The following is a 10480-nucleotide window of genomic DNA, read 5'->3' as shown; positions in this document are numbered from 1 at the left end:
AGTGGCAGAGGCCTGAGAATCGCTCACGGCTAGCAGAAGTAAGCGCATTTGCGGGCCGATACAGTAAGGTGCGGTAGAAAGAGGTGCATTAGTGCCCGACGCACCCACGTTTGCCGCAAGCACAGTTCGGATCACCTACCGCTCGATACTGTATTTAAATGGCATGCAAATGCAAGCCGCGTCCAACCCGCATCCATGAAGCGCAATCCATTTTACTGTATAGGCGCTATACAGCGCCTATACAGAATCCTGGGTGCGCTGGTACCTGTCATTTCAAATGACATTTGAAATGACAGGTACCAGGAAGTGGATCCCAACTTTAATCAAAAGAAAACCTAAGGTGAGCAAGGCGCAGGGCGAAAAGCGACTCGACATGCTATTAAAATATTGTAAATAAAGTGTAACAAAAGTTAACTTACTTTTTCTTACAGTCCTCTCTGCCCTCCTCCTCCGGAGGCACGCATCGCGGCTCCCCTGCCTCCCGGGGGTAAGGGTAGGCGGTAACTTAGCAGGTTAAAGACGCGGCTAAACTGCAGGTTAAAAAGACGATAGTTGGGGCGCACGTTACTGAATGGGAGGGAATAGCTAATCTGATCGTTTACATCACATATACATGCCACGGGCAGAAAGGGTTACCCGTTGATTTAAAGAAGCGGCAAGGATGGGTTAAAAGGGATAGTGAATCGCGGGTTGGACTTACACGGCCAAATTGTGAGTAAACAGCAGGTTAGAAACGGGGTAACTGTGGCCGCGCTTTACTGTATCGGCCCGATGATCTTTTAAAGCCAACTAGTATGAGATCCCCTCTGGAGTCCCACAAGGATCAGCCCTTTGGGCTTTAATATATACCTCATACTATTGTGCCATCTTTTGTCCAGGCTCAGTGTGAACTTCAAAATCTATAGTAACATTCAGTTTTTATCCTTTACAATACATCTTGGAATGACACCCCAGCCCTTCTGACACTACATAAATACTGTAAAAACTTGTTTATCACATGATAGACTAAAACTGAGTATGGAAAAAAAACCCGGAACTCTTGTTTCTATCCACAATAAGCAATCCTACACATGTTTTGCCAAATTCATTAATAATAGTATCCCAATTTCAAAAAAAGCTTGAAATCTTGGTATAATTGCAGACACTAACGTATCAATGCAACTCCATATATCTGAGACAGTAAAATCTTCATTTCACAAACTACACCTACTTAAACATCTAAAACCATTACTGAACACCTGTGACTTTAGAATGGTTCTTCGGAGAAAATTCTTTTTCACTCAACGTGTAATAAAGTTCAAATTTGTTGCCAGAGGATGTGGTTAGTGCAGTTAGTGTAGCTGGGTTCAAAAAGGCTTGGATAAGTTCTTGGAGGAGAAGTCCATTAACTGCTATTAATCAAGTTTACTTAGGGAATAGCCACTGCTATTAATTGCATCAGTAGCATGGGATCTTCTTGGTGTTTGGGTAATTGCCAGGTTCTTGTGGCCTGGTCTGACCCAGAATGGCAGTTTCTTATGTTCTTATGATATTTAACAAATCTGACTACTGTAATGCCCTATATTTATGATTACCTGCATATGCAACCCATCCACTATAGCTGCTTCAGAATTCAGCTGCCCATATCCTAACTGATGCTAGGTATTGGGATCCTTTAGCTCCTACTCTGGCCTCACTTCATTGGCTACCAATACCTTTCCACATTCAATATAAAGTATTGTCAGCAATATTCAAATTAATTCATGAAAACTCACTAATCTGGACCTGCACTTCATTACAACTTTACAAACCTTCCAGTTACGTTCCCTAGGAAAAATCCTTTCAGATAGTCCTACAGTAAAAATTGCAGGCCCTACTCTCTGGAATGCCTTGCCCAATACCTTACGTATCTGCACAGATTTAAAAGAATTAAAATGTAATTTTAAAATGCATCTATTTAAGAAGGCATTCGATATTGAACAAGGCCTTATAACTCAGGTTAGAACGCCAGCACCACAGAGGAAAATCCTACTATTACCAGATTGTATAGATGGCAGAATCAATTCTATGCTGTATTAATATTTATTTTAATGTAATGGTTGTTGTAATCTGTTATTGCATATTGTGTATGTATCGGTGTAAACCGTTATGAACAATCCTCTGAAGAGAGCAAGATATCAAAATTTAATGAGAAGCAGCGGTCTCTTGCAGGTGGTGAAGCTCGTACCGAGGACAACTGGGAGATGACTGGAGCAGTATAAGCAGGAGATAACTTGCAGGTTAGGTGAATCAAATGGTGCTTTGGTTTGACCCAGTATGGTAAATCTTATGTTCTTATGCTTAATCGGCAGACATCTGTGGCAGTCTAATGAAGTTGTGGCTTTATGCTCATTGCATACAAAGACTGGGAGGAATATTACTAAATTCAAGATTAAAATATGATTTCCCAGGCAAAGGGTGGGGGAACAGGAGGGAGTTATCACACAAAAGCCTTTCTTTTGGAGGAAAAAGCATGATAGGTTTCGATTAATGACAATTGCCATGTAATACAGAGCTGACGCTCAGAATTTGAATCCCATTGTGCAGTATATTAATAGCATTTCACTGAGTCTTGTGGAGAATTACCATTGTAAATCGCCAGTTGTAGAATGTAGTAGAGAAATCCTTGCATAATGCTTTACTGTCAGTGCCAATCAGCAGCTGTACTATTGTCAGGCCTTAATTATATTGGATTATGGCTCATTTTTCACTTAAGGGAAGTGTGATGGTGAACCGAATGAGCCAGGAACTCAGCCATCTAACAGTTAATAGAGGATTTGTTAAGTGGGCAATCTGTAGATGGCGGGCAGGAAATGTACTTTCCGTGGCACCCTTGAAATTAAGAGCAAGTCATTATTCTACAGTCCCTCAAAGATAAAATAACTCTTTATTGTCTCAGCACATAAATCCTCTCTTTTTTTCGATATGGCTCACTCCATCTCCATTCCGGACTTTTGTCATCATGGACTTTTTCGCATTACCTAAGGTAATGGTGGCTGTTTGTCGTTGAGGCTTACGAATGAACCTGAGCTCTCAAGCGGGAGGGAGGAGTGGTGAAGGCAGGGGTCCCATGACACCTCCCAATTAAAGAATTTTGGGGGAGCCCCAAACTCCCTTTATCTTAAGTATGATCCCCTCCATGCAATTAAAAAAGGCCTTTTCTTCCCCACACCATTGACCTCTACGGTTTTCAAGGTCATTACCCTCAGAAAATGTAACATTTTCTCTTGAAAAATTTTAAATTCCATGTTTTCTTTTTTTTTTTTTTATTTAAGAAAAGCGAAGTTAAAAACTCTCATTTGGAAGGTCTTGAGAGGGGAGAACTCCAGTCAATTGCGTTACTGGGAATGGAACAGCTTCTCCCAACATGGGAAAATACAATTTGTTTAGAAATTGTCAATGACAAAATGCTTATTAGAGGTACTTAGGTTTAAAATAACAACCAGGCTTTCCACGGTTCACTGGGCACCGTGCCCCCGGCTGTATCCTCCTCGACCACTCCCCAACCACTGCCAATTATCACTTTACAAGGCATCATTGTGAGAAAAAGGGATGTGCTTTTTTGTTTGTTTCGTTTAGGGCATACCAAAAACATTTAGCACACACGAAACGAAACAAAAAAACCAAAACATTTTCTTCCCTGCACATCCCTGTCTAGTGCTACACTTTGAAGATCAAAGTTCAGGTGTCCCCTTACTGACGCATTGGAATATCATAAGGAACAGAGCAGAACTTTGTGAGTTTACAGGTCAGCTATTTCTACTGTGCTATTTCAAGGGGTTTTTGGCCCGTGTTTTCATGCGGAAAGACCTCCAGATTAAGATGAATTTAAACCCTCGTCTTCAGGACCCTTAATGCCAAAGTCCTTTCCAATGAAATGTTCTTATAGAAGGAGTCACTTCCAGAAAAGTGCATGCAAGGTGGGGAAAAGAGGTTTTTGGATGCAAAATTGTCTCACAACAGGAATTACTCCCATAGGAAGAAGCAGGCCGGCAGGATTTGTTAACACTTTCTATTTGCCACACAAAGGGATGAAAACATTATTTACACAGAGAAAGTAAGTAAGGAAAAGCTGGCATTACAAATCAGCACCAAATGACTAGTTACACTTGCCACTGGCAACTATTTTTAAATTCTCACTGATAAAAGTAGATTTAACCTGAAAGTACAAGAACGAATCACATGTAAGCTAACTACGAGACATGTATTCAACGGACACTACAGGACATGATTCAAATAGATATTGTATGAAATTATATGTTACCGGTTATCTACTGGCACCTCTGTTAAAGTACTAACATTTATTTTGCCTATTTGTGCCAGCCTGTAAACCGTTATGATGGTAAATAACTTAATGACGGTATAGAAAAGATTTTAAATAAATAAATTCACAGACCACGATATGATTAACAGACCAAGGCCAGTTGCAGGCATGACATCACAAAATACGGAACCAAGTACAATTAACCCAGTGCCATGATTTCACCTCTCTCTCATTTGGTTTACACCATTGCCAATATAGATCCTGCACTTTATTGCACGTGGCATGATGCCCCTTCGATGCAAAAGGAACATGTTCCATTATTACAATCTCTGCAAATCCGTTCTTCCAGGATACCATTTAGGGAGAGGTCTTCCAATCAAGTGTAGCGTACAATAAATGAATAAACCAATTGTTTGACATCTTTTTGGGTTGTCTGGGCCCACCTCAATCACAAGAGACAAAATTGAGGGGTAAAACTTAAATCTTATTGGAGAATTCAACAAATTTCCTTCTGTACCTCTGACCACAGAGTTTTGACTTCTTTGCAAAACTATCACATACGTATCCACGGTCCCACAACCCCTCCACCAGGTAGGACTAGAATTACTACACTGGGCAAAGGAAGCTGGGTGGCTCTGGCTACCGTGAAGTCATTCGACCCTTCTCTCTTGAATTTTATTACACACACAAACCTCCAGGATGGAATTCCATATTCCCCCCCCCCCCCCCCCCCCCCCCCCCCCCCCCCCCCCCCCCCCCCATCCTCCGCATTAAGATTCAGATGAAGATCCAAATTCCATTGTTCAAATGAGAATTGTATTTCTTTTGGTTTCTTGCCCTACAGAATTTAACCAAGAATACATTTAAAAAATGGTGGGTGTTAATGTGACAATTTTCTCAAACATATTCCGTTTTCCACAATTGAGCAGGCTGGCAGTTTAACAAGATGTTCTAATGTCAGCGGATTGTTCCTATATAAGGAGTCATTGTCTTTTAAAATTGTGTCCTAAAAAAAAAAAAAAAAAGATTTGTTTAAAGTATCCATGGTCACGGGTTTGCCTGCCATGCAACCTCACTGTGCCCTGATCTAGCTCGCTGTGACACCTCCCCACCAGCAGAGGCCTCCAGTGAGCTCGGTTCCGAGTTACCTGAGCCATCTCCTCACTGGCCTCCTGACTCAGCCTATGGAACAGCCTCCTCTCCACCAGGGGTCCTCAGCGAGCTTCACCTCCAGCCTTGCCAAGCTCTGCCTTGCTGCTTGCACCATACAGCTCCAGCCCCATTTAACCCTGCCTTGCCAGAGCCACCTTGCCATTTCATGGAGTCACCCTTAGCTCTCTGATCTGGCCTTGCTTACATTGTTTTATACTTTGTAGCCTCCAGGCCTTCTTGTATCTTGCTGCTTGCATTGCGGCCTATCTAGGCCCTACCTTGCCTTGTGGCCATTGGGCCACCTGTTACCTTACCCTGCTCTGTGGCTTATCTAGGCCTTATCTTGCCTTGTGGCCTCCGGGACTTATTCATAGGGCCTATGGGCCTTCTGTAGAGTTATTTATTCTGTGTTGTCCTCGTCTGCTCATATCCTAGTCTGCCTTATTTAGTCCTGTCCTTTTCTGGTCGTGGCCTGCCCTGCCCTTCCCAGCCCCCTGTATCCATTCCCTGCTTTGCCTTTCACAAACCTTTGTATCCAGCCCAATTCCTGCTCAGAATCCTTATCTGAACATAAAAATTGCCATATTGGGTCAGACCAAGGGTCCATCAAGCCCAGCATCCTGTTTCCAACAGTGGCCAATCTAGGTCATAAGAACCTGGCAATTACCCAAACATTAAATAAATCTCAGGCTACTATTGCTTATTGATTAATAGCAGTTTATGGATTTATCCTCTAGGAACTTATCCAAACCTTTTTTTAAACCCAGTTACACTAACTGCTGTAACCTCATCCTCTGGCAATGAATTCCAGAGCTTAACTATGCGCTGAGTGAAAAGGAATTTTGTTTGATTCATTTTAAATGAGCTACTTGCTAACTTCATGGAGCTCCCCCTAGTCCTTCTATTATCTGAGAGAGTAAATAACTGATTTACATTAACTTGTTCAAGTCCTTTCATGATTTTGTAGATGTCTATCATGTCCCCCCTCAGTCGTCTCTTCTCCAAATTGAACAGCACTAACTTCCTTAGCCTTACCTCATAGGAGAGCCGTTCCAAGCCACTATATTTTTTCTGAGATGTGGCGACCAGAATTGTACACAGTATTCAATATGTGGTCTCACCATGGAGCGATACAGAGGCATTATGACATTCTCTGTTTTATTTGCCATTCCCTTCCTAATAATTCCTAACATTCTGTTTGCTTTTTTGACTGCTGCAGCACACTGAGCTGACGATTTTAAAGTATTATCCACTATGATGCCTAGATCTTTTTCCTGGGTGGTAGCTCCTAATATGGAACCTAACATCGTGTAACTACAGCAAGGGTTATTTTTCCCTATATGCATCACCTTGCACTTATCCACATTAAATTTCATCTGCCATTTGGAAGTCCAATCTTCCAGTCTCACAAGGTCCTCCTGCAATTTATCACAATCCACTTGAGATTTAACTACTGTGCATAATTTTGTGTCATCCACAAACTGGATCTCCTCACTCGTATTCCATTCCAGATCATTTATATATATATTGAAAAGCATTGGTCCAAGTACAGATCCCTGAGGCACTCCACTGTTTACCCTTTTCCACTGAGAAAACAGACCATTTAATCCGACTCTCTGTTTCCTGTCTTTTAACCAGTTTGTTATCCACGAAAGGACATCGCCTCCTATCCCATGACTTTTTAGTTTTCTTAGAAGCCTCTCATGCAGGACTTTGTGGAACACCTTCTGAAAATCCAAATACACTACATCTACTGGTTCATCTTTGTCCACATGTTTATTCACCCCTTCAAAAAATATGTAGGAGATTTATGAGGCAAGACTTCCCTTGAGTAAATCCATGCTGGCTGTGTCCCATCAAACCATGTCTATCTAAATGTTTTGTGATTTTATTCTTCATAACAGTTTCCACTATTTTTCCTGGCACTGACGTCAGACTCACTGGTCTATAGATTCCCGGATCACCCCTGGATCCCTTTTTATATGTAGGGGTTACATTGGCCATTTTCTGATCTTCAAGTACAATGGATGATTTTAATGATAGTTTACAAATTAATTGAAATAGGTCTGAAATTTCAGTTTTGGTTTTTTTTTCACAACCCTGGGGGGCATGCCATCTGGCCCAGGTGATTTACTACTCTTCAGTTTGTCAATCTGGCCTACCACTTCTTCCAGGTTCACTGTGATTTGGTTCAATTTACCTGAATCACCACACTTGAAAACCTTCTCCGGAACGGGAATCTCCCCAACATCCTCTTCAGTAAACATCGAAGAAATCGTTTAATCTTTCCGCGATGGCCTTATCTTCCCTAAGTGCCCCTTTAATCCCTCGATCATGTAATGGTCCAACTGACTCCCTCGCAGGCTTTCTGCTTCGGATATATTTTTTAAAGTTTTTACTGTGAGTTTTTGTCTCTACAGCCAATTTCTTTTCAAATTCTCTCTTAGCTTGTCTTATCAATGTCTTACGTTTAACTTGCCAATGCTTATGATTTATCCTATTTTCTTCTGTTGGATCCTTCTTCCAATTTTTGAATGAAGATCTTTTGGCTAAAATAGCCTCTTTCACCTCACCTTTAAACCATGCTGGCAATCGCTTGACCTTTCTTCCATCTTTCTTAATGCGAGAAATACATATGGACTGTGCTTCTAGGATTGTATTTTTTAACAATGTCCATGCCTGTTGCACACTTTTTACCTTTGTAGCTGCACCTTTTAATTTTTTTTTTCAACTATTTTTCTCAATTTATCAAAGTTTCCCTTTTAAAAGTTTAGCACTAGAGCTGTGGATTTACTTACTGACCCCCTTCCAATCATTAATTCAAATTTGATCATATTATGATCACTATTGCCAAGCGGTCCCACCACCGTTACCTCTCTCACCAAATCCTGTCCTCCACTGAGAATTAGATCTAAAATTGCTCCCTCTCTCATCGGTTCCTGAACCAATTGCTCCATAAAACTGTCTTTTATTCCATCCAGGAACTTCCTCTCTCTAGCATGCCCTGATGTTACATTTACCCAGCCAATATTGGGTGGTAATTGAAATCTCCCATTATTACCGCACTACCAATTTGATTAGCTTCTCTAATTTCTCTTAGCATTTCACTGTTCGTCTCACCATCTTGGCCAGGTGGACGGTAGTATACCCCTATCACTATCACTCCTGCTCCAGTATCTAGTTCTGAGCACCTTGTCTGGCCCAATATCCAGTCCACAGTTCCTTGCTTGTTCCAGTCATCAGCCTCGGTTCCTTGCCTGTATCTATACCCAGACCCCTGCTGTCTCTTCCCACAAACTTCCAGCCTGTGTCTGCCCTGCTTTGACCAGCTTATCCAGCCTGTCCAGTTAAGCTCTACTGGCCACCAGAACCCAAGGGCTCAACCTGCGGGGGAAGGGGCTGGCTAGGCAGAAGATACAACCAGCACCTGTCGTGCTCTGGCGAGGCTGTTTCCAGACCCTAGCCCTTGGGTCATGAACGAATCCGGAGAAACACCGCTGTGAACGAATGGGTTAGATCCCTTAGCTGGGGTGGGGTGCTGTAAGGGATTACTGCTTGAGTGACTCAGATTTCACCCCAAAAAGTTGACAGGGGAAGGGAGGGCCCTGCACTTTCAGAGCCCCTGAGGTCCAGGCTTGGGTTGGCCAGTAGGTGTCGCCGTGTGACCAGTGACTGATTCCCCTTTCCTTCCTAGGGGCTCTCAGTCCACAGGTGACTTGTCAGGGGCATGCCCTGATGGCTCAGTCATCCAATGGCCCGTTTCCTTCCCCCTCCGAGCCTTTGCGCTGGTCTCCTTCTGCAAAGGTGTTAAATCATCTCTACTCCAACAGAATGAGTAATAGGCAATCAGTCTGCTTCTTAATTTCCACTCTGGCGTGTTCACATTTTTCCTCAGTTCTGTGCTCTCGAACACTAGGCAAGTCTCTCTCTCTCTCCCTCCCTCCGTTAACCTGCACACTTCATTTAATGAGGTTCATTATGCGTTCTGAAACCAGAGTCCTCCCCACCGTGTAACAGCTGGAAGGGGAGCTGGACAGGAGGAGCCTGCACTGTGCGGCCCTCGGAAACATCCTGTATCCATGGAATGAGTTATCATGTAATGGGGGCCTGACCCGAGGAATGTGCGGCCAATTAATCAGCTCCTATTCAGCCTCTTAAAAAAATAAATAAATAAATAAAGCTCTCTCTTATCTTCTCACCTTCCCTTTCTCTTTTCTATTCCATACAGCACAGGCTCCCTCCAGCTGTGTTTAATAGGGAGAGCACTGGGTGCGGGGCAAGGATTTAGGTGCGTGCCTAGGGTACCAAATTCTGAGAGCACCCAAAAATAGGGGACACCCCCCCTTCCCCTGCTAATCTCTTATTTTCCAGGTCCTTTGCCTATGGGAGCCATAATCTTACGTCCAGCCTTGGCTTGGTGACCCTCATGGGGAACGGCAAGGCCTTGGGCGCTTATCTGGGATTTTCTGAGCGCGGTCGGCTCCAGCAGATCTGGAAGCTCCTTTCTTTGCAGCGCATGTGAAGGACTCCGGGGGGGGGGGGGGGATGAACTTTCACCTCTGGCTACTCTCCCCCCCACCAGCCCCCCCTCTCAACGTCTGCGCTTGAAAATGAACTTCCTAGGGTGCAGCAAAGAATCGTGTTGTTTGCCGATGCCTCCTCCTAGCAGCGCGTCTCCCGTCAGGCTGGGCCTTCTTCCTGCCACATAAATTGGAGCCACTTTGCAATAATCAGTTTCCAGGACACCCCCCCCCCCCCTCCTTTCCCGGAAGCTGTAAAGAAACAGAGAAGGGGCAGGCACTTCGAGGAGGGGGAAAAAAATATTGTTCCACGTACAACCAAGGGGGTCATGATAGGAGACTGGAAGGAGGGAGGCTCAGGAGTGAAACAAGGACAATTCATTCTTCACATAACAAAATTCAAAAAAGGTCTGGGGGAGGGGGGGCCAAAAGGGATCCGTAAAGATGGGGAAGCAAGGGCTAAAGCCAGAGATCAGGTACGGAAAGCGACGGGGAAGCCTGGATGGGCCTCGCTGTCACCGCCTGT

The sequence above is a fragment of the Rhinatrema bivittatum genome, chromosome 16 (genome assembly GCF_901001135.1).
Source record: "Rhinatrema bivittatum chromosome 16, aRhiBiv1.1, whole genome shotgun sequence".
NCBI classification, from domain to species: domain Eukaryota; kingdom Metazoa; phylum Chordata; class Amphibia; order Gymnophiona; family Rhinatrematidae; genus Rhinatrema; species Rhinatrema bivittatum.
This window is presented reverse-complemented; position numbering follows the sequence as displayed.